This window comes from Strix uralensis, chromosome 2 (genome assembly GCF_047716275.1).
Source record: "Strix uralensis isolate ZFMK-TIS-50842 chromosome 2, bStrUra1, whole genome shotgun sequence".
NCBI classification, from domain to species: Eukaryota; Metazoa; Chordata; class Aves; order Strigiformes; family Strigidae; genus Strix; species Strix uralensis.
Window position 1 is genome coordinate 115,469,766 of NC_133973.1, and position 24,260 is coordinate 115,494,025.

General features: G+C 38.5%; 1 protein-coding gene across 6 annotated transcripts in view; it reads right to left on the minus strand.

The window, feature by feature from the left end:
- Window positions 1-24,260, minus strand: part of WASF3 (WASP family member 3) — a 74,155-nt gene that overhangs the window by 40,850 nt on the left and 9,045 nt on the right. For 3 of the 6 annotated variants that reach the window (XM_074859937.1, XM_074859931.1, XM_074859933.1), the window contains exons 2-3: window positions 9,651-9,743; window positions 8,838-8,909 (exon numbers count right to left, since the gene is read on the minus strand). The exons of 1 other annotated variant lie outside the window; for it this stretch is intronic. The gene's annotated coding sequence lies outside the window, so the exon portion shown is untranslated. Of the gene's footprint in view, window positions 1-898; window positions 921-5,045; window positions 5,106-8,837; window positions 8,910-9,650; window positions 9,744-24,260 lie in introns of those variants that run through there. 2 more of the 6 variants (XM_074859932.1, XM_074859936.1) reach the window with 2 other exon arrangements.

Sequence of the window (24,260 nt, forward strand, 5' to 3'; positions counted from 1 at the left end):
ACACATACAGTAACTCCCATTACGAGGTAAATAAGCTATTATAAAACCATAGTGAGTCTCAGACCAAATACAGCAGTTAGCCTTCTCTAAAAATCCCTTTTCAAGACTTGAAGGCTGAAAAGCTGTGTTCCATGAAATTTGGCATTGTATCAACAGATCTCCATGGAACTGGCAGGGTAGAAGCGCTCCAGAAACCAGCTCCATGGAAAAAAAAAAGCATTCTTACCATGTATAATCAATTCCTAAAAAGAGGCTTAAGCAACTTTTTTCCCCAGCTAAAACCACTGAATTATAGCTAAGATTGCAGGGGATGCAGAGGTTACCAATGATAATACTAAATTTTTAAAGTCTGCTCTCTTTCAGCATTTCAAATCAGTGCATTTAAATATCTCTTGTGGAACCTTTTTTCCGTCTTTCTTCAAGACATACATGTATATCTGTCTTGAAAGTGTAAACATAGCTTTTTAAGAGTCTGTGCAATTTCAGAACCTAACATTGAACATTTGGAAGAATCATACAGATTTACTGCTATCTCTATAATTCTCCTCTTAGTCAATGTCAAGTGTGAGTGAGTTGGGAGGAAAAAATAGTATAATAGTATTACATAGTATAATAAAAGTAGAACTGAACAAAAATACGTGGAGGCCACAAGAAAGAGCAGCACCATCCATCAGTGGTTTTCCACTTGAGGACTTCTGGGGATGTTCAAAGACTTCAAAAGGAATTAAGAAAACAGTAGCTAAGGTTAAAGACTACAGTAGCGAGTTGTGTAGTACAACAGGAGCAGAGAGACCTATAGAGCAGAATAGCTGGTGCTGATGATCCTGCATCCATCTTCTATATGGTCTTTTTTTTTTTGGTAGGGAAGCAGGGATATTTGTTCCAAACTAGCTCTCACCTGGTCTCATGGTCCATTAGACACTGAACACCATCAGGTATGCTCCTGGAGAGTACCTTTTGTTTTTAGACTCATCAGAAAGGAAAAAAGTTCATATACTCCACAACAGGGGAATGTGCATCATAAACATTCCTGGATACAAACAAAGCAGATAGCATAAAGCACCCTAAAATGCCTATTGTTTCAACATGTTTTAGTTCGCTACATAAAGGTTGAAAAACAATGGTTTTATTTTGGTTTAATCTTACAAGGACAAGGTGGAAGAAAATAGGCAAATACTGGTTGAAAAAAAACCCATCATCTTAAGGCTGGAAACCTGAGACAGTATTTTTTACTTACGTCTCCCTCCAATGTTTACAAATGAAGGCTTCATGGGAAAGTAGGGAATAAAGACACTATGCACAAGTGTCTCCTTCCCTATAATGCACTCAGCCACCCAACACTTGGGGAAGGATCTCATCTTCCCCACTAGCTGGCAGTCAACCACATACCAAATTCCTGGCAATACAGCCAACTAAAACCCACTGAAGGAGGAACAGACTGGCTAAACCTAGCAAGGTGCAACTGCAAAATAGCATCAGAAAGCCTATTACAGTAAAGTTGCATAACACCTGTGTTGCTATAGTATCTGTACACCTAGACTTTAAATTTACTCTCCAAACTTGAGAAAGCCAAGAAGCAGCATCTCAATTATCCAGTTGAGAGGCACAAAGCTACTTGATGACGCTAGCCAGCACACAAGGCCTGTAGGAGGATCAGAAATTGGACCTGGATCACACCAGTACTTAGCAACAAATGCTTCAACCACAAGATGAGCTATATTTCCTTCTCAGAAGCAAAACCCAGTTATTGCCTTAGGATCCACTCCACTTCAAGTTGTGCTTTTTAAGACAGCTGTAAGCCAACCACTTGTTGATTTAATTAAATGGATTCCTTTCCCCATCCCCCATTTCAACATTTCTGCTATTATAGCTGTTGCTCCTGGCTGAGCTGCTTCCAGGGCTGAAATCAGATTGGAAGCGAACAGAAACTTAATCCAGAGGAAAGAAGTCAAAGCAGTTTATGGAATTACTGCCCTTATAGCTGAGGCCACACAAGTGACAGTGAGAACACTCCATCTGCTTCAGCACACAGGAAAAAAAACCCACACAAACAGCAACTCAAGCCCACTTCCCATTTCATACTGAAACAGGACAGACACATTCAAAAGACCAGTTACAATGTTTAGTTGCGTAGATGCATAGCAAACTAAGCACAAGTGACTACTCAAAATGTGTAACTAGACCTGACAAGGACTAACTGCTTTCTACAAGAAATGGCATCAATCTTGTCATAGAAAGAAGACTTAAGTCTAGTCACAGAATCATAAAAATATCCTGAGTTGGAAGGGACCCATGAGGATCATCAAGTCCAAGTCCTGACTCCACACAGGGAAACTGAAAAGTTAAACCAGATACCGAAGAGCATTGCCTAAATGCTTCTTGAACCCTGACTGGCTTGGGGCCATGACCACTCCTCTGGGGAGCTTGTCCCAGTGCTTGACCACCCTCTCAATGAAGAATCTTTTCCTAATATGCAATCTGAATTTCCTCTGATGCAGCTTTAAGTCATTCCTTTGTGCCCAACATCAGAGAGAAAAGATCAGCACCTCCCTTTCCACTCCCCATCACGAGGAAGTTGCAGACAGCAATGAGGTCATTCCTCAGTATCCTCTTCTCCTCTCCTCTTCTGAACAACCCTAGTATCTTCAGCTGCTCCTCGTAAGTCATGCCCTCTAGTCTTAGTCCATCATATTGGAAGGAATACAGACCTATGACACCAGAAAGCTCAGAGCTGTTGCAATCTTCTGTTAGCCTGTGCTCTCATTTCCCAAAATCATGTAGGAGTCACAGCCAACTCTGAGAAAGTCAACAAAAATTTTACTGAATAGAAGAATAGACATTTCTTATATTTTTATTCCTCAGGCTCAGAGGCATCTGTCATGTCCCAAGGACTGTATTACATGACATCTCATGTAGGCATTACAAATTCTATTTACCTTCTTGGCCACATAAGTAGTTTATGCCTGCAACATTTCCATCTTTGTTGTAAGATGCTGCTTTCGGTGAATGCTAACTCAGTATACGTTGATTTCTGTGGTTTGTTTACAGAAAGAAAAAACAGCATATATTCATAAATATTTAAGTCCAAATTAATTTTAAAAGCATGAAGTATTAAAGGATAATTTTTTTAAAAATATACAGTACTCTGAAAGAGGAGGGTGGATGGAAACTCAACAAAAAATTGATATCCTCTTCTCAGGAGGAAATCACCCATCTAATGAAAGGTACCATCACATCTCAAGAAAAGCAGTAGTTCTTAGTTCCTGGTAAATTGTGGAGTCCCTTTTCTCTCTTCCAAAAACGTAAGACGGAATCAAGGACAAACCATTAAAAAGAAATAATCAAAGGAACCTATTCTCTGTATGTTTGGGATGGCAAAAATCTCTATTAATTGCAAGAATTAAGAACAGAGCATTTCTTTACTTGCTTCCCACTACTTTAACCATAATGTCATGAAATAGTATACCAATAGATTGCATGTTGAACTGATCACATTGATAATTTCAGAGACAAACACCCATCCATCAAAATTCTGTAGCCAAACACCTGAAGAGAAGCCGCTCAGTTTTATACTGAGTTTTTTACTGATTATAAAGATGCCCTGCCTACATTTTAGAGCCACAGTCCAACCTTTCCCTCCTTTACAAGAGCCCTACTGACAGTGATTTCTCTTCTCCTCCACTTCTAGCACCAGTTTCGGCATACTCTCTACTCCAGTTGACAATACAGGAAGGAAGGCTGTGTGTCCTTTGCACATCTTACAGTTGCTTCCCTCTACCAGGGAGTTTACTAGCTTGGACTCTGCTTTGCACACCTCACTTCTGGCTATGTCATGTTTTACTACTATTATAGAACATGCCAGCTGCTCCAACAAGAGTTGGAGGCACTGGTAACTAAGGGGAGAGATATAAACTAATGCTTCCAACTACCCTTACACACACACATACACACACACAGTTTTACATTCCAATGTTTGCCTACAAGGCCTGTTTGGTACAAAACCTTGTTCTTAACTATTTTTTGTTTAATTAGGACTTTTTACTAGTCATAGACAGATTCTAAAGAGTGTTTCTTACTCTCAGAAAAAGAGTCCATTAACTAAAAGAATGGGACCTGGTAGCTGCCCCTCCCTCTTTCCTATCCACTCCCCATGTAAGACCCAAACTCCTCTCCAACTGTCAGGGTAAAATACCTTATTCAAATACTATGTTCTTATTTGAATATGAAAACTCCTCAGACAGGCCCCATATCACATCAACTCTTTTCACAAACCCTCAGGACTAAACGCAGCTTCTCCTCAAATCATGGGGAAAAATGTACCTAGTTAACTAAATGATAGCAGGATACAGATCAGGCAGCTGCCTGCAAAGATTCTCGGTGCTTTTTTTTAAAAAAGTATAAGCAGCCATTAATACCTATTTTTAAACTTTTTAATGCATAGATGAGGCACCTACATAAAGAAGCTTTGTAGCTGCAACCAGATGAACAGAGTTTAAGGGCAGTCTGTTTAATTCTATAAATAGACAAACTGCACATAAAAAATGAAGAAGCTTTACAAGTTAATGTTTTATTTACAGGAAAATGTTTATGACTGGAATGTGTATTGATGAAACATGCTTTAATTTTACTCCTGAATTTAAAGAGGAAATGGCAACCATCTAGATCCTGATGATCACTGTAGTCTCTTGTGAACTTTATTAAAAAGCAGTTTGAAATTAATTTCAACACCTATTTAAAAAAAAATTTATTCTATTCCCCACTCTGGTTCCACAGTGGTTAGTCCTGAATTTTGCTTCAAAACATATTTTGCATATTGGACCAAAATATTTTCAATATTGATCTGCCATTAAATTGCTTTGAACAAAAAAGTTTCCTGTAAGTAGATGTTCATTCTTAACACCAGTAAGTAGATTTTGAACCTAAACATGCTGAAGTGAAAATAATGGAAAAAAAATTAAATCCTAGAATGTTGATGTCCAGGGTGGTTTTGTTTTTCTTTCAAAAACAGAAATAAAGAAAGACATAGAATTCTGAAGCCCACTTACTATAAACTTGCCTCCATCCCAGCACTGCTGCTGCTGTTATCCTGGTGATAAAATGTTCTCCTGTGAAAATGCAATTATTAGTTTAAAACACATTGAGCTGATGGGTTCCCACAATCCAGGAGGAATAGATTTCTTGACCATGGCCATAACCAGCTGGCTGCTGAGCAAAGAAAGAACTGCTATTGCCACCTCTGTGATGAGACTCCAGGAGTCAATACTTCAGCTGTTAGCACCCAGCCTGAGGCTATTTGAGAATTACATCAAACTGAGCAAAACCTGTGCAACTGCACTGGAGAACACTGGTTTTGTGGACTGCTAGAATAACATGTTGACTCTGATTCTCAAAGACTGTCATTTAAAGTTATCTATTGTTACATCAATCTTCCATACACCCCATCAAATTATAGAACAAGCCTACCAATACTTACATTGCTCTTAACTACACTTTAAAATAGTTAATATAATCTACAGAGACAAGCTGCACATATGGAAAATAACCCAAGCCATTAGAGACTAATCTACACACAGTTCAAGAAACAATTTAACTACATTGGTTAAATTTAGAAACTGATTTAGTTAATCACGCACAGGCAACCAAGATTTAAACCTCATCTTCAAGCAGATGCCTATGCACTAGCTGAATAATTCAAAAGGGAAGTTACTATGATGCCAGTGATAGAAAAAGTTCAGAGAAGAGGCCAATGACTGCATTTATTTGCAGTACTGAAGTAGCACTGAATTTCCCAGTCTTAGACAGTGATAATGAAGAATATTTCTGTATGTGTTCATATCACTATCTTGAAAACATGATGAACATGCTAAGGCTCTCACAGCACAAATGCCAGTTTTACCAAATTACTACTCCTTGTGTATTAACAAACCCATTTTGCCAGGCTGCAATTTCAAAAATATAAAGTCCCTCAACTCCATGCTATCAAGTCCAAAACATAACTAAGTGAACACTGAATAGAGTTTAACCCAAAACAGGCAAGAGTTGAGCCCAAATATTCAGCCTCTTCTAATATCGAAATCAGACAGAAAACAAAGAAAGCTCATAGAAAATGCATGCACCTCTTAACTAAGATCGGAATCTGTGATCAGACTTCTCTATTATGTTTTAAGTCAGTCTCTCCCCAAACTGGTTCCACCTCATTTTGGCTTTACCATTTGTAATGCAAGGATTCAGGGATACTTTCTCCTCTCCCACAGACCTCTTCTCTCCCCATGAGACCATTTGGGAAACATTGTCCTACTTCTCCCCCCATCCACTGCTATGTAATCTTCAGCTTTTGACGGGCTGAGTAGTCCAAAAATTTTCCACCATTCTCCAGAAGACTATTTCTCTCTCCTGCCCATCCTACCTTTTGCACTCATTCTCTCCTATTCTGAAAAGCTTTTCCTTCAGGAAAAATGCAAACTCTAGTCTTCTGCAGAAAATTCAGAGGAAACTTTTCTTAAATTTGTTTTAAATCAAGAATTTAAGTTACTAAATCATTCTATAATTTGCCAGCCACAAGGCATACAGGTTATGCACCTGAAGAGTCAGATAGTACAGGCAAAAGTCTTTGCAAATACATTTGGTTTAACCCTGACTAAAAATATCTAAGTCGCTTTCACAACAAAAGTATTTCTGAAGACTACAACAGCGTTATCCACACAGAAATCAAACATAATTTTAACACCTTTCTTCAAAAGATGTAACTGAATATGCAACATTTTTATATGTCAAACAATAAACACATATTTCTTACCACATACAAACAATTCTAGAGGAGTTCTTCAGATGGTCTAGTGAATTGACATTCAGGGCCAGTAAGGACCAGGGTCAAGCCCTGCATTTTGGTACCTCCTTCCTGACTACATGCTCTCTAACTTTCTTTGTGGGGAACACTTCTGTAGTGTACTGTTGTAGGATTACAATGGAAGTTTAGCAAATCTGGTGCATGCTACTTAACACAGGATGGCACGTTAAGGAATCAGCAGCTTTCACAAACGTATAATAGTTGTATTTTATTTTGAGCACCTTGACAACTTTGGGGGGCATTTATATTAGCAAAACACAGTAGGAAATCCAGATAAGACAAGGCACAATTATAATCCAAGTGACAAAATGAATGACTTGATTTAAAATGAAAATGCCTCACTATGCATGCAAAACAGGTGAATTAATCCATTTAAATTTTTTATTACTGAAATGTAAGTGAAATTCTTTGAAGCAGAAATTTAAGAAGAAAAGTATTACATTTCTGTAGAAATCAATCATTAGTTTTAAATACAAGCTTGTCATTTTATTGACCAGGTAGTTGCCAAATTGTATCTCCTATTAGAACGTTTGTGATACACGAATGATCAGCGTTCAACCAAAAAATAGAATTTGTTATGCTTAAAATTAGTTTTTAATATTTTTAAAAATCAAAGGCTGATTATTTTCAAGTATGTTCAGCATTGTCTTTAAATACCCTTCAACTACATTAAACTCCAGACACTAGATACCTTTCAATTAAACTGTATGTGAAAGTTGTGCTTAATCTGCACAAAGAAATAGTGTAGTATTATCAAATATTTTCTGAGTATGAACAGCAAATATATCAAAATAACTTTTTAAGTTTTATGAATAAATACAACCTACGTAAAATACTCCTAAACCTAGGTTCTTATTCCTCTAACAACTAATCTCTACAACATCCCATGAATAAAAGCAAGCAACCATGTCTCTATCTAGCATGAAATGCAACTGAAATGTAACAGTGCTGTAACAATTGTTAAGCTTATAATGTAAAAAAAAAAAAGGAAAAAAGGAACACTGGAAGTGACGGCAGTCTTTTTTTAATCCAAAGAGCAGGAGAAGAGGTCTGTAAAGCCAGCTACTAGAGACCTCATAAAACTGGGGGCCACATACCGGAGAGATCAGGGTTCTTACAGTCAGCTACTGGAGTGGCCACAGATATGGATTAGCTACTGGAGAGACCTTTGCACACACGTTCGTGTGCGCACACCTGTGTGACAACAGGTCACCTGTAAATACATATCTTAAGAAGAATAAATCTCACCGTTTCATTAAGCAATACGCTAATCTAATAATCTAGTAGTGAACCATATTTTCAGTCTTCGATACGTCCATTAGGTTTACCATATTTTTTGCAGACTACTTCCCCTGACACCTTTGAAATTTACAGCAAGTGATCTTTTTTCCAAACTATTTGAGTAGATAATCACCAAGTTACATTACCATTAAATAGGAACGGCAGGAGAGGCAGAAGGGGGAAAGAACAGGTTTTCTTTCATCCCTCTCCTTCCAAGGCTGTTGCCATACCTTTCACATTTCTATGTGCACCATACTGCTTCCCCATCCCCTCATCCCTTACAGTAAAATTTCTTACTCGACATTGTGGATGCATGGATACATAGCAGAGTTCTCCAGAACACCTTTCTTTGAGTCTTTCCTGATGTAGGGTGCCATCTGTTTCACAACATATATACTGATAAGCATCTTAAATATCATCAAGTATATAATCAGAACTCAGAATTAAAATCAGCATGTGGATTTCAGCCGAGGGAACAAAGTCTACCAAAGGATTATAGCCAGGGTCAGCTTTGACATAGGCAAAGTCAACAGCATCCTAAAGCACTGCTGCATGCTTTGCTTATTTCAGAGATCTGAAGCAAGGCTGGCTGCGGTTTCTGCCAAAGGCAGCACTGTGGTGTGCAATGCAGGAAGAAAGCCATCTCTCCTATGAGTAGCTAATACTTCTTTTAACCTCCTCATCCTCTCAGAAGGAAGAACAAACCAACCTGCTCTCCAGCTTCTTCCCCTGCTCAAAAGGTTTCTCTTTTCCACTACAGAAGCAGACAAGCTGCAGCCCCCTAAAAGAAAAAAAGTTATAATAATCAGGTTTACTTAGATTCTAACAAAATTGTCTGCACTTTGCCAGTAGTCCTTCATTAGTACCACCCAGTGTGGCCCACATCTTATGCCACACAGTGAAGGAAGTGCAACACAGCTGTTTTCATACTCTTCCACCAACACAACAGATATTCCTCATCTAAAAGTCTGTGGTGTGCATGTCACAGCTGAGACAGATTGGGGAGAGGGGGGATTTTTCCCCACAGAGCTAGTTTAATATCAATAAATATAAATCTTTTATTATCCGTTGCACTTTGAGGCACACAGTCAAACATTTAACCCCAACAGATTTAGTTTAAATCTCCAAGACGACACATCAGCAAAGTACAGATTATACAGGGTAAAAGTAATTAACAGATGCAAATTTATAAATCCAATATCTCATGAACATCCATGAATAAAGTAAATTTATTTCTGTTTTCCACACAATAAGATTAGTGTTTAAATGATACTGTCTCCTGAGCTAGCAGTGCTTTTGACATTTGTTTCAGGGCCTAATACAGCATATCTGCAACACCACAAAAATATAAACCTCCTTTCCCAATGCTAACTCAAAACTTTCTGGATAGTTTCCAAGTTTCATCACTGGTCTTCAGTTTAAGGGACTTACCACAGTTTTCAAAGCTATTTGTAATAGATTCACACAAATGCAAAGTAAATGACAAGGTATGTTCAAGCAAGAGCTCCCTTGAACAACTTACCATTTAAAAAAGGGAGTAGAGAATATCCTTTCTACTTATACGTTTGAGAAGACAACTGTTCTGTAACTTGCTAGCACATTCAGGTGGCTTTCTCTGCAAACAAAGACAAATTTCAACTTTGCTTTTCAATAATAAAGATATGCATTAAAAAATCAAGTTCAGTGATCAGTTAAAAATTACTAAAACATGCATGACCAGAATCTAGACATACTTTTAACTGTTTTGAGCTAAACATTGTTTCATGCTACAGCTTAAATCTTATCAAGGTAAGAAAATAGCTTGTGTTATTTTATAATCAATGTCCCCTTTTTTTAAACTGGAAATATCTGCAGAGAAGGTAACATTTACCCACTTAAAAGACTATGGGGATGGAAAAATGTGAGATAGTGCCCTATAGTAAAGCCTAATAAAACACCAGGTTTGAGTCTCTTCAAGATACTTCACAGTAAATTCAGTATTACTAAACAAACACCCACTAAAACAAACACACTAAAAAAACAATGAGAATCTCTTGCAAAAGTATTGAGACTGTTTCCATGAAAATATTACAGATCCTAGTATCAAGAGAATATTCTGACTTACAATAAACATTTAGTCATACATTAAATTTTTATAAATTAAGTTTCTGTGGTTAAGACATAGCTGCCCCTTCTGCAAGAACTGTATAATGATGATCTCTAAACTAGACTATTTGATCATAAGAGACTAATACTACAGCCATATTTTTAAAGGCTGCTGCTATACATTCTCTGATGGAACTTGATTAGACATTTTAGAAAATAAAAATTTACAAGAGAGATGAAAGAACTTCTCTATTTCAAGGACACATTCATAAAACATGATTTATAAAAAAGCCAAAGCATCTAGAAGAGCTAGACCCTGTTAAAGTCACCACACACAGATTTCTCAAAGGCAACATCAGTATCCTGACAACACTTCTTGCTCACTGTCACCACTCTGAATTTCCTTCATCCTCTCTCAAAATATTAGAGCTTTAATATCATGGTGCCCCCACTTCAATTCCAGAAAGTGTTAGTGCAGTGGCCACCTATTCTAAATATAGTATTGCCCTTAGTCAGCTTGCTACTAAGATCTACCAGTTGGTCAAGGCTTTAGTCCTCACTTAAGTGTTTGTGTGCTTACAGATGGAACTGTTCTGAAGTCACACGTTATAAAAGGCTCAGTTACATATAGTTCATTGACATTCAGAGGTCTCCCTATCTTATCATGAGAATAGGTACTATATGAGGAAGGTGCCTTCCAAACACGGCTTCGCAATCCTGACTAAAACTATGTCAGACAGGATCCGATTATCTATGTGATTTGAATCTACAGTGATTTATTCCAGTATACCTATGGTTCAAGAAACAGTAAGTCTGCTTTGGAGCAATTAGTACTAGACTGAAAAACACTACAGAACAGATGTCAGAGCACTAGCCTAGTACAAGGGGACTGGAACTTATATAGAACTCAAACCCTCTAGTACTGTCAGGATGGCTGAGGATATATTTACACACTACATTACTCTCAGCAGCAAAGGCACCTTATGAGGTTCCCCATTCCCCACACTAGCTACTCGCTCCTGTCCACACACTGCAGTTCACCGCTTCCATCAGTTACACCAACACAATGTCTGTAGTGCTGCACTATGTCAATGGCATCACTGAATCCATCCTGTGATGAAGGAACTCTCCTCTCAGGTCAGCAATGTCTGACCTATACAGCAATGGGAAGCAGGAAGAAAATTACCGCATGAACAGTAAGGATGAGACTCTTGCATGGTTTTTACAATGAAACGAGATCAACTATCCTGATATATTCCAGGGGCTAGTACAAATCCTTACATGGTTAAAAACATCAATAGATGGCCAATGCCAAGCAGTCTTATATCTTTTTTTAAAATCAGATTTTTCTGATTTCTTTTATTTTTTAGAGTCAATTATTAAAAAAGACCCAGAATAAGATGAAGAAGAAACACTGGACTCTCATTACACGTTCTATGTTTAAGATACATAGTTATGATGAAAAAAACATTGCAGAGGCATGCAAGATGAGTATATTTCAGTACACCATTAATAGTCCAGCAATATCTATCCACTGGCATAACTGAATATACATGCTCCATTTTGAATGGATTCTTTTTCCCATAAAATATTCAAGAAAGAAATCTCAATGAGAGCCATTATGAAAAGGTCCTTACTCATTACCAAGTACATCACTGACTCCTCTGCCAAGTGCCCCACTTGACTCATATTCACTGACTAAATTTCAGAAAGTACTGAATAGTTCCAACAGGATAAGATTTCAGATACGCAGAATGTGTAACACTGACTTCTGGTTAGAAATGTATATCCAGCTGAATTGTTTAAGATCAATATTTTAAAACTTTCTAAACAGGGCTCCTAGAAATGATATTGTATGCAAGCAATTTGAAGAACAAGCTATATGACACACAGAGGATTACTTCAGAAATCCACAGGAAAAAAAATAAAGGATTTAATGCAAGACATTAACTTTTATACAGATTGAAGATTAAAAGTATCCAAATCGTCATCATGAAAATGGTGAAATAAGGATTTTATTTTGAAGTCTGTTTTCTGGGGTGAGGGGTGGGTTTTTAACCATGGTTTTATATATGGAGATCCAAAGCTTATTACTGTAGTTGGGAATTACAAAGTAAATGTTTCATCAGTGCATGCACACAAAAAAGGAAGTGGTTTAAATCTTCGATACTGATTTGCCTTGTTAGCTTCCTGTGTGTCTTCAATCTTAAAAGCATGAAACTCAAACCTTGGAAACTACTGTAACTCTACAACAGACATCTGAAAAACCCAGACAGTTTTCGGAGTCCTCAAAGAGCAGAACTACAGATCAATTAGTGGCTAGGTCCCACTTGGTCTTAAGTGCTTCTACAGTGGGGTAAGGGCCTTTTCTGTAAGAGCCATACAATCAATTCCTTAGAACCAAGGGCCTCTTGGTGGCCCATCCTAAGCAGCTTTCATAAGATTGATCAAGACAACTAGAAAGTTTCTTATCTTTAAACAAGGCTTGATCCAGAAATGCAGATGTAGGACACATACTCTTCTTGGAGTGCGGAAAGCAATCTGCCCTTAAGGGACAATTTCCTACTCCATATCTTCTGAGAACCAGTTTGAAGGTCAGACTTGGTCACAACACCCAGTGTGTCCTCTGCCAGCAATTCCTTCCAAACAAGTTCAAGCTCTTGGAGTTTTTCTTTAAAGCACAAGCAGATAACAAAGTAAAAATATTCATGTTGTATAGTACCTGATATCTCTTTTATTCATTTTCACTCACTGGATTATGGCACAAATATTCACTGCCTGAGTATAGCTGTCCTTCAGTATTGGACAGAGGAGATTAGCTAAACTGGAAGCTGGCAAAACCCTAAACATCTTGTGGAATTTTTCTGAGGTTAAACACTTGATCTTCAGAGATTTTGCAATCTACAAAAGACAACACATCAAGCCTGTGAGCCAGCCAGTAGCAGCACTGGTTTGTCAGACATTCTTGGCTGCTAAGAAACATGCTAGCATTGACCAGCCCTCACATACCTCACCTCTTTGGTACCTCACAGTAAGAGGCTTGCCCAGGACAACATTCTCTTCCTTAATGGTCCGCACTGCAAGTGAAGTCAAGTGTAAAGATAAGGCTATACCACAAATTACTAGTACCAACCACAACAGGCAGGAAGCAGCTCTTTCATTGTCCGATCTCCAATTCAAAAAGAAAAGATTCTCCCATGACTGACAAAGAAGTCCAATATCTCTGATAAGGAACAATTTTCAGCTGGGATGTCAATATTAAAATGTTTTCAAACACCTGAAAAGGTTTGCTGGCAGAATTTACTATCCCTAAACCTTCACAGGTAACAATCCTCATCTCACAGCACAAGCCCTCTGTTCTATCAGCCTGCTCCTCCTCCCAATATAGCCCCACACTCTTCTCCACAAGTTTGGTGCATACATCTTTACACAAAAGTGAAGAGGTCCCTCCTAACTCCATTCCCAGTGCCTAGAGATGTCTCCCTAATGCTTTATATAAAGGAATGCTGCTGGCTTTACATCAAAGTGGAGATCCACTTGAGTAACAACACTAAAACTGGACCTTCCTCAGCAGAGAGAGCCTCTGTAATTTCAGTTGTTGCCCACCCAGCCAGGAGGAGCTTTCTATTTGTCAGTTAATAAGATTTAAGAACATGCTTAAGAAGTCCCTTAAATTCTACTTTCTGGAGCATTCCATCTCATTTCTTGTGGTTAGCAGATATTGCTACAAAGTATGAACATCTAGACAGATGCTTTGTGTAAGTACCTACCGCACACAGAAGAAAACCCATAGGCTCATTAAAGAGATCAATCCGAGGCTAGATGACAGGAAAGAGAGAGGTACAGGCTTTCAAATTAAATGCTTCACTTAGAAAAGTGGATACGGTGACATGAGCAATACAAAAAATATTGTGAGATAGCAGCTAGCAGTCAATATTCAAAACAAATAGTGGACTTCACCCTGCCCTGAACAAAACTTAAGACTTTCTTTAGCTCAAACTTCTCCATAAGTAGAAGAAGGTCATGCAGTTTGTACTCTGTTTCATAACATTAGCGAGAAGTGGCAGAAAAAGGGAAGCATGAATCAGCGTAGGACTAGGACACAGAACCCCACCGAAAAGTGTTAGCCAAAAATATCACATGTACACATATATACCAATAAAATTAGACACCTAACTACTAGATTGATAAATGAAATTACTAGGCTTCAGAATGCCTAAGAAAAAAGCAAATTAAACAGTTCTGATATAATTTTTTAAAAGGGAAACAATATCACATCTATAAAGAAGTGCAACACGGAGAGAGGCAACAGCAAGGTCATACTTAATGGTATCTTCTTCAGCACTGCCATAGCTGAGAGCCAGCTTCAATTCCATGGAATCAGAATTATGCAGATGGTCACAGGCCAGATCAAGAAAGCAGCTGCTTTCCCTAGCACACCCCATCCAGGGGCAAGACATATTTTTACATCTGTATCTAGTAAAAAGTAACCACTCACATCACTATGACTAATTTCCCTATAGCCTGGAAGTGAAAGAGAAATGGAAAAACAGAAGAGCATTAAGACTCCGTGTTTGGAGAACAGGAGGCAGGCACATCCTCACCCTAGCAGACAGAATGATGCTTTGTGGTATAGACCTGAGCTCATAGAAAAATCTCACCTTCCCTGTAAATACATTCTCCTCAGACACCACATCCTTTGTTCGAAAACCCATCTGAGATGAGGCTTGCTTCCTTTGTAAACTGCTCTATGATCCCTTAAAAGGCTTTTTTAAGTACATAAATAGCAAGAGGAGGTCTAAAGAAAACATTGGACCAATACTTGTTGAAGATGATTACCTAATTAATAGGGATAAAGAAAAAGCAAAAGCATTCAGTAGTTTTTTGTTTCTGCCTCAGTCTTCAATAATACTGATAGACCTTGGGCTCCCCAGTCCCCTGAGTTGGAGAACCCCGCCTGTGGGTACGGTGCCTTTCCATTTGTGGACACTGAAATTGTAAGGGACCAGCTGTATCAGCTGAATATTCACAAGCCCATGGGGCCTGATGGGATTCATCCCAGAGTACTGAAGGAGATAGTGGATGTTATGGTGGGACCCCTGTCGATCATCTACCAAAGGTCTTGGGACTCTGGGGAGCTCCCTGGTGACTGGGAGCTAGCCAGTGTTACTCCGATTTACAAAAAGGGCGTAAGGGAAGAGAAACTACAGACCTGTTCGTCTAACCTCAGTTCCTGGAAAAATTATGGAGAAGATTATACTGGGTACTATTGAAAGGTGTTTAAAGAATAATGTAATCATCAGGCACAGTCAACGACAGTTCACAAAGGGAAAGAAAGTCTTGTTTAACTAATCTGATATCCTTCTATGATAAAGTCACCTGCCCAGTGGATGAAGGGAAGGCGGTGGATGTAGTTTTTCTGGATTTTGGTAAGGCTCTTGATGTTGTCCCTCACAGCATCCTTCTGGACAAGTTGCCCAGCTGTGGGATGAGCGGGTTTACGGTGCGCTGGGTGAAGAACTGGCTGAAGGACAGAGCTCAAAGGGGTGCAGTGAATGGGGCTACACCTGGCTGCAACTGGTTACCAGCACCCTTCCTCAGGGCTCAATTCTAGGGCGAGTCCTGTTCAATATATTGATCCATGATCTGGATGCAGGAGTTGAATGCACCATTAGCAAGTTTGCTGATGATCCCAAACTGGGAGCTGCTTTCGGCTCTCTTGAGGGACAGGAGGCCTTGCAGAGGGATCTAGATAGATTGGAGCATTGGACTGTGATTAACGGAATGAAATTTAACAAGTCCAAATGCCAGATTCTGCACCTAGGACAGAGTAAAGCTGGGCACAAGTATAAATTGGGAGAGGAGTGGCTGGAGAGCAGCTCTGCAGAAAGGGATCTATCTGGGGGTGCTGGTTGACAGCAGGGTCAATAGGACTCAGCAGTGTGCCCTGGCAGCCAAGAGGGTAAAACAAAACACATCCTGGGTGCAGCAAACAGCATAGCCAGCCAGTCAAAAGAGCTGATTATCCCACTGTATTCAGCCTTGGTGCAGCCTCACCTCAAGTACTGTGGGCAGTTCTGGGCCCCACAATTTAAGAAGGATGTGAAGGTACTCAGATGCATCCAGAGGAGGGCAACAAAGCTGGTGAAAGGGCTGGAAGGAATGTCTTATGAGGAGTGGCTGAGAACTTCAGGCTTGTCTAGTTTGGAGAAAAGGAGACTGAGGGGTGACCTCATTGTTCTCTACAGCTTCCTGAGGAGGGGAAGAGGAGAGGGAGGTGCTGATCTGTCTCCCTGGTATCTGGTGACAGGACACATTGGAATGATTCAAAGCTGCATCAGGGAAGGTTTAGACTGGACATTAGGAAGCAATTCTTTACCGACAGGGTGGTTACACACTGGAACATACTTTCTAGAGAGGTGGTCGATGCGCCAAGCCTGTCAGTGTTTAAGAGGCATTTGGACATTGCCCTTAATAACATGCTTTAACTTTTGTTCAGCCCTGAAGTGGTCAGGCAACTGGACAAGATTAAGTGCCTTCCAACTGAGATATTATATTTTGTTCTTATGAACAGTTCTCTCATATGTACATACCTAGGTATGCTGCTATTGCAACTTAGTTCTTAGTATTTATAAAGCCTTTCATATTATAATCTCTCTAGATATAGAAAACCTTTATAAAGGTTCAGTAGGACACTGACTGGAAGTTATTTGTGAAGAGTGCACATTTTCCCCAAATTGAAAGTCTCAAGTTGTTTTTAGGCAGACATAGGTATCAGATTAATCATTAAAAAGCCATCATTTATAAAATCAAAACTCAGTGGAATTAAACAGTGACTCCTTACAGTTGACCGCATACAGGGTTCAATTAAGGACATTACTACATAAAGAAATGAGGAGGGTGAGAAGAGAGGGAGAGAGATTAAAGCATTTTTAACAGGTGAAACTTATGTGTTTAATTATTCCATTTTATACCCCAGCTGGAGAGCTATTTTTGAAAGAGATTAGCATACTCTAGTATTAACTACATGGTTCAAGTTTATCCCAATTTCTCAACATTTTTTCTTCCCCTCCTGCTTTTAAAGGGCCAGATGCAACAGGCACTTTTGTTTGTTTCTTTTGGATCTTTTTTGTTATTAACATTTTTATTTATAAGCCAGTTAAACTAAAGCAGTTCTGCATGGATCTATGACCTCAAATCTCATTCAATGTAGAGGAGCTTCACAGTTTAGGAAGGTCAAACAAATCACAGAAATACAGAAGTATGTGAAATAAAGTCCACTTTTTCTTTCTAAAAGGAGGCTGAAGTGGCTTAAAGCTGAGATTTTTATGGTTTTAATTAAGACCTGTTTTCATAAAAGGGAATTTTAAAACTAATTCTACTTCATACTGTTTAATATGGGTAAGGAAAAGTATAAACTTCATTATCCTAATCGCATAACCCGTCCAGGTTATCTACTGCTTTATCATCAGACTCAACACCAAGCATTTGATACTAACTCAAGAGATCGGATTTGCCTGTTCCCACTAAATATTCTCATAAATTCAATAAATCCTATTCTTCACAGCCATGTTTAGTCTTTTCTATTCAAGGGGGAAGCAATCAGTTGCCACAAATGCAGCATCTTACAAAGGTAATTTCCATGAAGAGATTTTGAAACAATGAAAAAATCTTGATCTGATAACCAAGTCTAAGGAACCCTACATTTTTTAATACATACAATACTGTATGTATACATATACATGCCAGATCTCTCTTCATAGTTCATAATAATGTGATTGCAGGTATGCCATCCTATTCTCTGTTTCTTGCTTGTGTCCCTTCCTCAGTCTTCCAACAACTATAAAATACCCATTTCAACTTCATTTTCAAATCCTGCTCCTGTTGCCTTCCTCTATTGAAGATTTTGAAAACTGCAAATAATATAGATTATTTTCAATAACTAAATACAGATTTACATCATGTAAAATGCAAAATACCTTGACTTTGGAATAAAAAAAACACTTTAAATGTTTTGAAACAGTAGCAACTGTTTACTGAAAAGCATGGGCCACCAAGAAATCTGCAGTAGCTTTTTTTTTTTCATTTGAAGAGCAAAAGCTATTGTCTTTAACACTATGTAGACAGGAGCGGAGGCACAGAACCTAACACAGGAAAGGAAGCATGCCATGTCCCAAGGCAATACCATGCCTGCCCAGGCAGACGCTGACAGCTCCAAAGCAACATGTGGCTTACACTCAGGAATGGAAGCAGCTAGATATTTTGGTTATTACCGATGACTCTGCTCTGGGATGGGAAGGAGGAGAGAAGGGACAGCAGGGAATCTGGCAGAACTTCAAATCCACCTCTTCCCACCTCCATATAGGAAAACAGAAACCACACAATGCTTTGGGGCTCCAGCTCCACCTCCCAGAAGACAGGGCCAGAGCTGCACAGCTGTGACATATTGCTTCCTCTTTCCTTCTTCATTTAACAGCTGCTTGGTGCTGGCAAAAGAACAGTAGAGGAACAAACTGTTACCAGAAAGAGAGGTTCAATTAAATGTTTGAGAACTACTGATATTCACTGTGTTAAGCTTTTGCTCAAACAACATAAGCACATGCATTGCAGATGTGTGGAAGCTAGCAAGTAAAGCCACATTGGATTGAGAACTTGAAGCCTTATCTTTATGCTTCTACCCCAGGTGACCTTGGTTTGAAATGCTTCATAGGTGACCTCTATGACTAACAGGTGGTGAGGTGGTATAAGCACAACAATCAGCTGAGCAGACCACTCATGTTATTACATGTTACAAAAGCCCTGGCAAATTCTGCATTGAGTACAATGAACTGAAACAGATCATCCAAGAAGGCATGGAACCTTGTTTCGTTTGGGTTTGGTTTTGGTGGTGGTGGTTTCAGGGGGGTTTGGGTTTCTTTTTTTTTTTTCAAAAGCCTGCTTTATGAGGAACCACTTAAGAGTATTACCTGATCCCACATAACAATTTTTATTTCAGCACAGTACAGATGCATACTGGCTTTCTTATTTTAGCAACTCTTGTTGCAGATCACCACAGGAATCACATTGGTTTTTTTAAGATTCTATGTTTTCACAGCTTACTGGCTGCAGAAATAATGGTATTTTCTGTTAACTAGCAGCATAAACTGGCATTTCCATAAACTACTGGCAACACACTTCCTGTCTCACCGGTTTCACTCCTGCCATGCAGGTCTCCTTTAGAACAAAAAATTTCAAAACAGGTTTCATTAATGATTTTCTCTCTTCTTTTGACACACATGGAAGATCCGAGCTCAGATCTCCGAATTGAAAACACTAAGTTTTTAAACTTTGTTGCCCTTAAATGTTTGGGACATTCACACCAATGGAAATATACAATTGGCATTTAAATGTGCTTAGGTTACACTAGTCAACTAACTATATCCTTGAGGGTTGGTTTGTTTGGTTTTTTTTTTTTTGAAGTCAAGACTTGCAGAAAATAAGATTTAACCATGCTGCTGGCATACATAGAAGAAAACCAAAGGGAACAAAATCTTCCACCTACCTCATTCTCAAGCATGACAATAGTACAGAGATGCCCTGCCCTTGAGAAAGGCTTTTGTTTAGGAGTAGCCTATTATCAGGTTAACACGTAAATAACATGTAAAAGCACCAAAGCTACTACTGTAAAAGGGAATCTTGCAACTTTAGAGTGGACAACTTAAGCTATAATTAGGACAAGCCCATGTTGAAGTGCTTCAAAATAAACACATAATCAACCATCAGGACAAAGTACGCAATCATGGGGTGAGGGTATTTTCCCAATAGAAAGTCACAGTAACTGGCATCCACACAATGATCTTTGTTCTCATGCAACCCACTGAAAGACTGAGGTTCAAGATTTCACAACTTCAATCAAGACAGCTTTCTAGATATAATCCTACCGCTACAAAAATAGCAATATCCTCCCCTAAATATAAACAGAAATCAAATAAAAAGCCCAACCACACACCAGCACCAATCCTCCACTGGTGATGTTTTGTTGTATTTTTCAGGCAAATAGACCACTTGTTTTGTGCAAAAAATACATTAGTCTAGCTTGTACAATTAAGTGGAATTTTAATCTCAAAACTCCTTCTCCATTGGACTCCCTGCATCTGACCACTCTTTTTCTTCTTTTACTCAAGTAATTAACAACTACTAATGGAAAACATCATTTAAGTAATAACAAAAACCACCACAATACCACATAAAATTTTGGACCAACAGGTCAATGGGATTTCAGGTATCAGCAGAACTCTCTCTTCCCCTACCAGCTTCTGGATCTTTGCAAAATGAACTTGCCCAAAGCAGTTAAGACTTCTTGGGATTTAAACCCAGACTATTTCACAGAGTGATACTGCACCAGCAGTGGGAACCCACACAATACCTATTTCCCACAAATACAAGACCTCTCCTTAGCACAACCCTCCCTTCCCTCTAAAGGGATTATGGAACTTTTTTTAAACCAAGCCCAGTAAACTAAAGACACAGCTGACTAGGCCTAAACTAAGACTAAACTTTCCAAGTTCTTGTACGATTACAATACAGCTGATAAAAAACTAGAATGTAGTAGAGATATTTATTAAGCAATAAACAGACTTATGAGAAAAAAGTTTAACAATGAATATTGTACCAGATGCACTTCTGAAGAAATAAGAAGCAAAATAAAAGGGATTAGCCAGAATTCAAACAAAAGCACATGAGAACATACATGAGAACACACAAGAGGCATATTTTCAGATTTCATGCCCCTTTGCAACTTACCTTCTTTGCTGTCTTTCTGCATAGAAGGGGAACACTGATTTAGTCACTGAAAGTGATATTATACTATCAACAGTAAATAATTTTTGCATCCCCAAGCACAACCGGCTCTAAAGCAATGTATCTGTGCATTGGGAACAAAAGGTATTAAAAATACAAAGTATGTGAAAACTTTCTACATCAGTCGCGTGATTTATTAAAGCCTCTTCTTGGCTACCAAGAATCCATCTGGCAGACACTACTCATTAATAAGGAAGAGAACTTCACTTTCTCCCAAGCCTTCAGAATATCTGTTCCTGGATAAAACTGCTGTAAATCCCAGTCTTGCATAAGACAGTTCACAACTAACATTTTTTTGTTTCAGGTGGGAGGGGAGGACTGGATACCTGCAGCTACTGCATCCTTATGGGCCAGCGGCTCCATAGGTCATGTTCTTTTCTACTCAGAATCACCAAAAGTTGTTTCAAGCCTAAAGAAAAACATGCTTCCCACTTTGACCAAGTTCATTCTTCTTTTAATATCCAGTAAGAATTTGATTTAAATCAGCAAGTCCTGCATGCTTTGAACCAGAAAGAGGATCAACACTTCATTATATACCTGCAGAAATGAGCAAAAAAGCATGGAAGGCATATTTTATAGAACACTACTAATATAATGCAAATTAACTAAACCACAGTGAAATTTAATTATTTCTACAGTCTTATCTTTCCCACAGTTACATTTATTTTTGTTCAAAGTGGATTTAGAAAACTCAGAAACACACTTTAAACAAAAGAACACTTGTCCTTCAAGCTCTGTATTTCACACAAGCTTTTGTTTCAAGGTTTCTTCTATGTATTTTAGTTCTAAAATATCAGGTTGAACATCTTAAAGAAAATAACTTTCAGTAACCCTCAATTAAATTCACTGGTTTTATTCCTCTAGATTCAATACCCATGCTTCCTACTCTCACAGTTAAACCTCCCTAATGTTTCCCACTCAGTGCTATAGCACAGGATTCTTCTTCATTCTTAGCCTATCCTTGTAAATGAATGAACCTAGACAAACTTCTAGGGTAACTGGGACTGTTCTATGCTGTATCTGTTGTTCTGTAATGAAGCATGAAGAAAGTTATCTTTGACCAACAAATCAAAGCTATTCACTGTTTAGACTGTCACCCCCTAGGTTTACAAAGTTTACGTCAATGTATTTTCTAATGCTTCATATTCAAAGGCATTAACAGCCATAATTCTACCAAGATGAACAAGACTGGGGGTAGTCAAACTACAGATTAATAGCCAGAGGTCTTACAGTCCCTATCACAGTTAGCACGAGCATAAAATAAAGCCTCATTTATTTATATCTGAACCTCAACACTTAAGTATAGCTTTGAAAAATTTCAAAAAATTATTATAGATTGCCTGTGTGTTTCTCTGGAGCTCAGTAACTTGGCTGAGGAAAACTCTTGCCAAGCTATGATTAGCATTTAGCAGCTTAAGGGCTAACTGTGCTTGTTGTTTCAACCTTGACAACCAACTGTAAGGACACACCAGTAAATTTAAGCTTTCAAAAGCATTTAACATTTGATTCTGCCGAAAATACAGTTTTGCTACATGTTTTGAAAATAAAATCACTTTTTTCTCTTTTAGAAATCCATGATGATGCCAGACATATGCTTGTTTTCCAAACAACAACTGTTTAAAAGAAAGAATACTCTTTCTGATCTTCCTGCCAAAAATAACATTCTGTGGCTTAAAGAAATCTGATAGTAGGCTGTTCACTCAGTTGAGGGAAGGAGGGTTTACATTTGGCAAGGGTTTACATTTCATGTCTTCCCTCTATTTCCCTCCATTTTAAGTTTCTTTGGGGATGAATGTGGCAGCAGGGAGGGTTTTTGTTGTGGTTTGGTTTTTTAACATCTCCAAGCATTTCACTCCCTAAAAAAAAAAAAGGCATCTGTGGGTTTTACCAGAAATGACACAAAGCAGAAGTTCATCACAATGCATTTCTTTCTTATGGAGAATACTAGGATATAAAAGAGAGAGTTTGAAAGGGAAGTAAAAGACTTCAGAAGCAATGCATAGAAGAGTTTACAGCAGGAGGAAGTGGAACAGAAAATTCGAGTGAGGAAATAGCACACAAAGAACATTAACAGCTTCATCTTAAAACATAGGACAGGGAGAGAAGATGGATTTGGGGTTGCAGCTGCTGTTGTCCCAGACAGCAAAAATACTACCTGCCCAATAAATATGGTTATTTCACTGCTGCCTCAATAGTTTCAGATTAAGAGACAGAATGGGTAGTAGAAACATGCAAATTGGACTACATACTGCATAAGACTTATTTCTGCGCATTTCAGAAAGCCACAATTTTAAGACAAGGGTTTGATCTGCTACAGTATTTGACTTCATCCCTTATTAATTAATAACTCCAAGAAGTAGTAACTGGACTCATTTACTAAGTAACATAAAATATTTAGTCAACTTGAAGCATCTACAACAACAGAAGTTCTGGAATTTTCCCCAATTGTGGAGTTTTACTTGCCACTTCCCAGTGGTTTTTGCCAATAGTTATAAATCCCATTGAACAAAACCTTGCCATGACCCTCCAAGATACAGAAATTCCTGAAGGCTGCTAAACCTGCTCCAACATCAAGCCAAGTAGTCAGACAACAAACACTTCACTGAGCTGAGTGACCAATAATATCATCTCCTATACGACAGCAAGCTACAGATCCATGTAAGCTTAGAAAGGCCCTCAGAACTGTTAGTATGGCAACCAGAACATTATCGCAAAGCATGTGCCTGCTCCAGTATAATAGCAAATATTTTAGAAAAATAAGGTCAGGATCCCTATGATATCACAGCAGTATTTCAGGCTAATAAAAATCCTTAATGTCAAAACCCCAAACACTTATTAGTCTGCCAACATGGAAGCTTTTCTTGTCATTAGCAGTGCAAATCCAGCACAGAAATTCAGCAACTAGACACGAAGGTCTGTCTTTACAGCGTTGTTAGCTTGAGCTACAACTAGGTGTTGCTCCTAATCTTATCTACATGCTTGTTTAGAATTATCCACCCTGAATCAAAGGATGCTTGAAATTTCAAGATAGTCTACAAAAGTATAAGCAGTGTTTGATGCTAGAGGCAAATGTTCTAACAGCTACATTTCATTTGAGGGCTGGAAGACTGTACCTCAGTGCATTCTCAGACACTCCTCTTGAAGGCATTTGTACCTCATCACTTCAACATTCACGTATTTCACACTTGCCATGCACAAGCTCTACAAC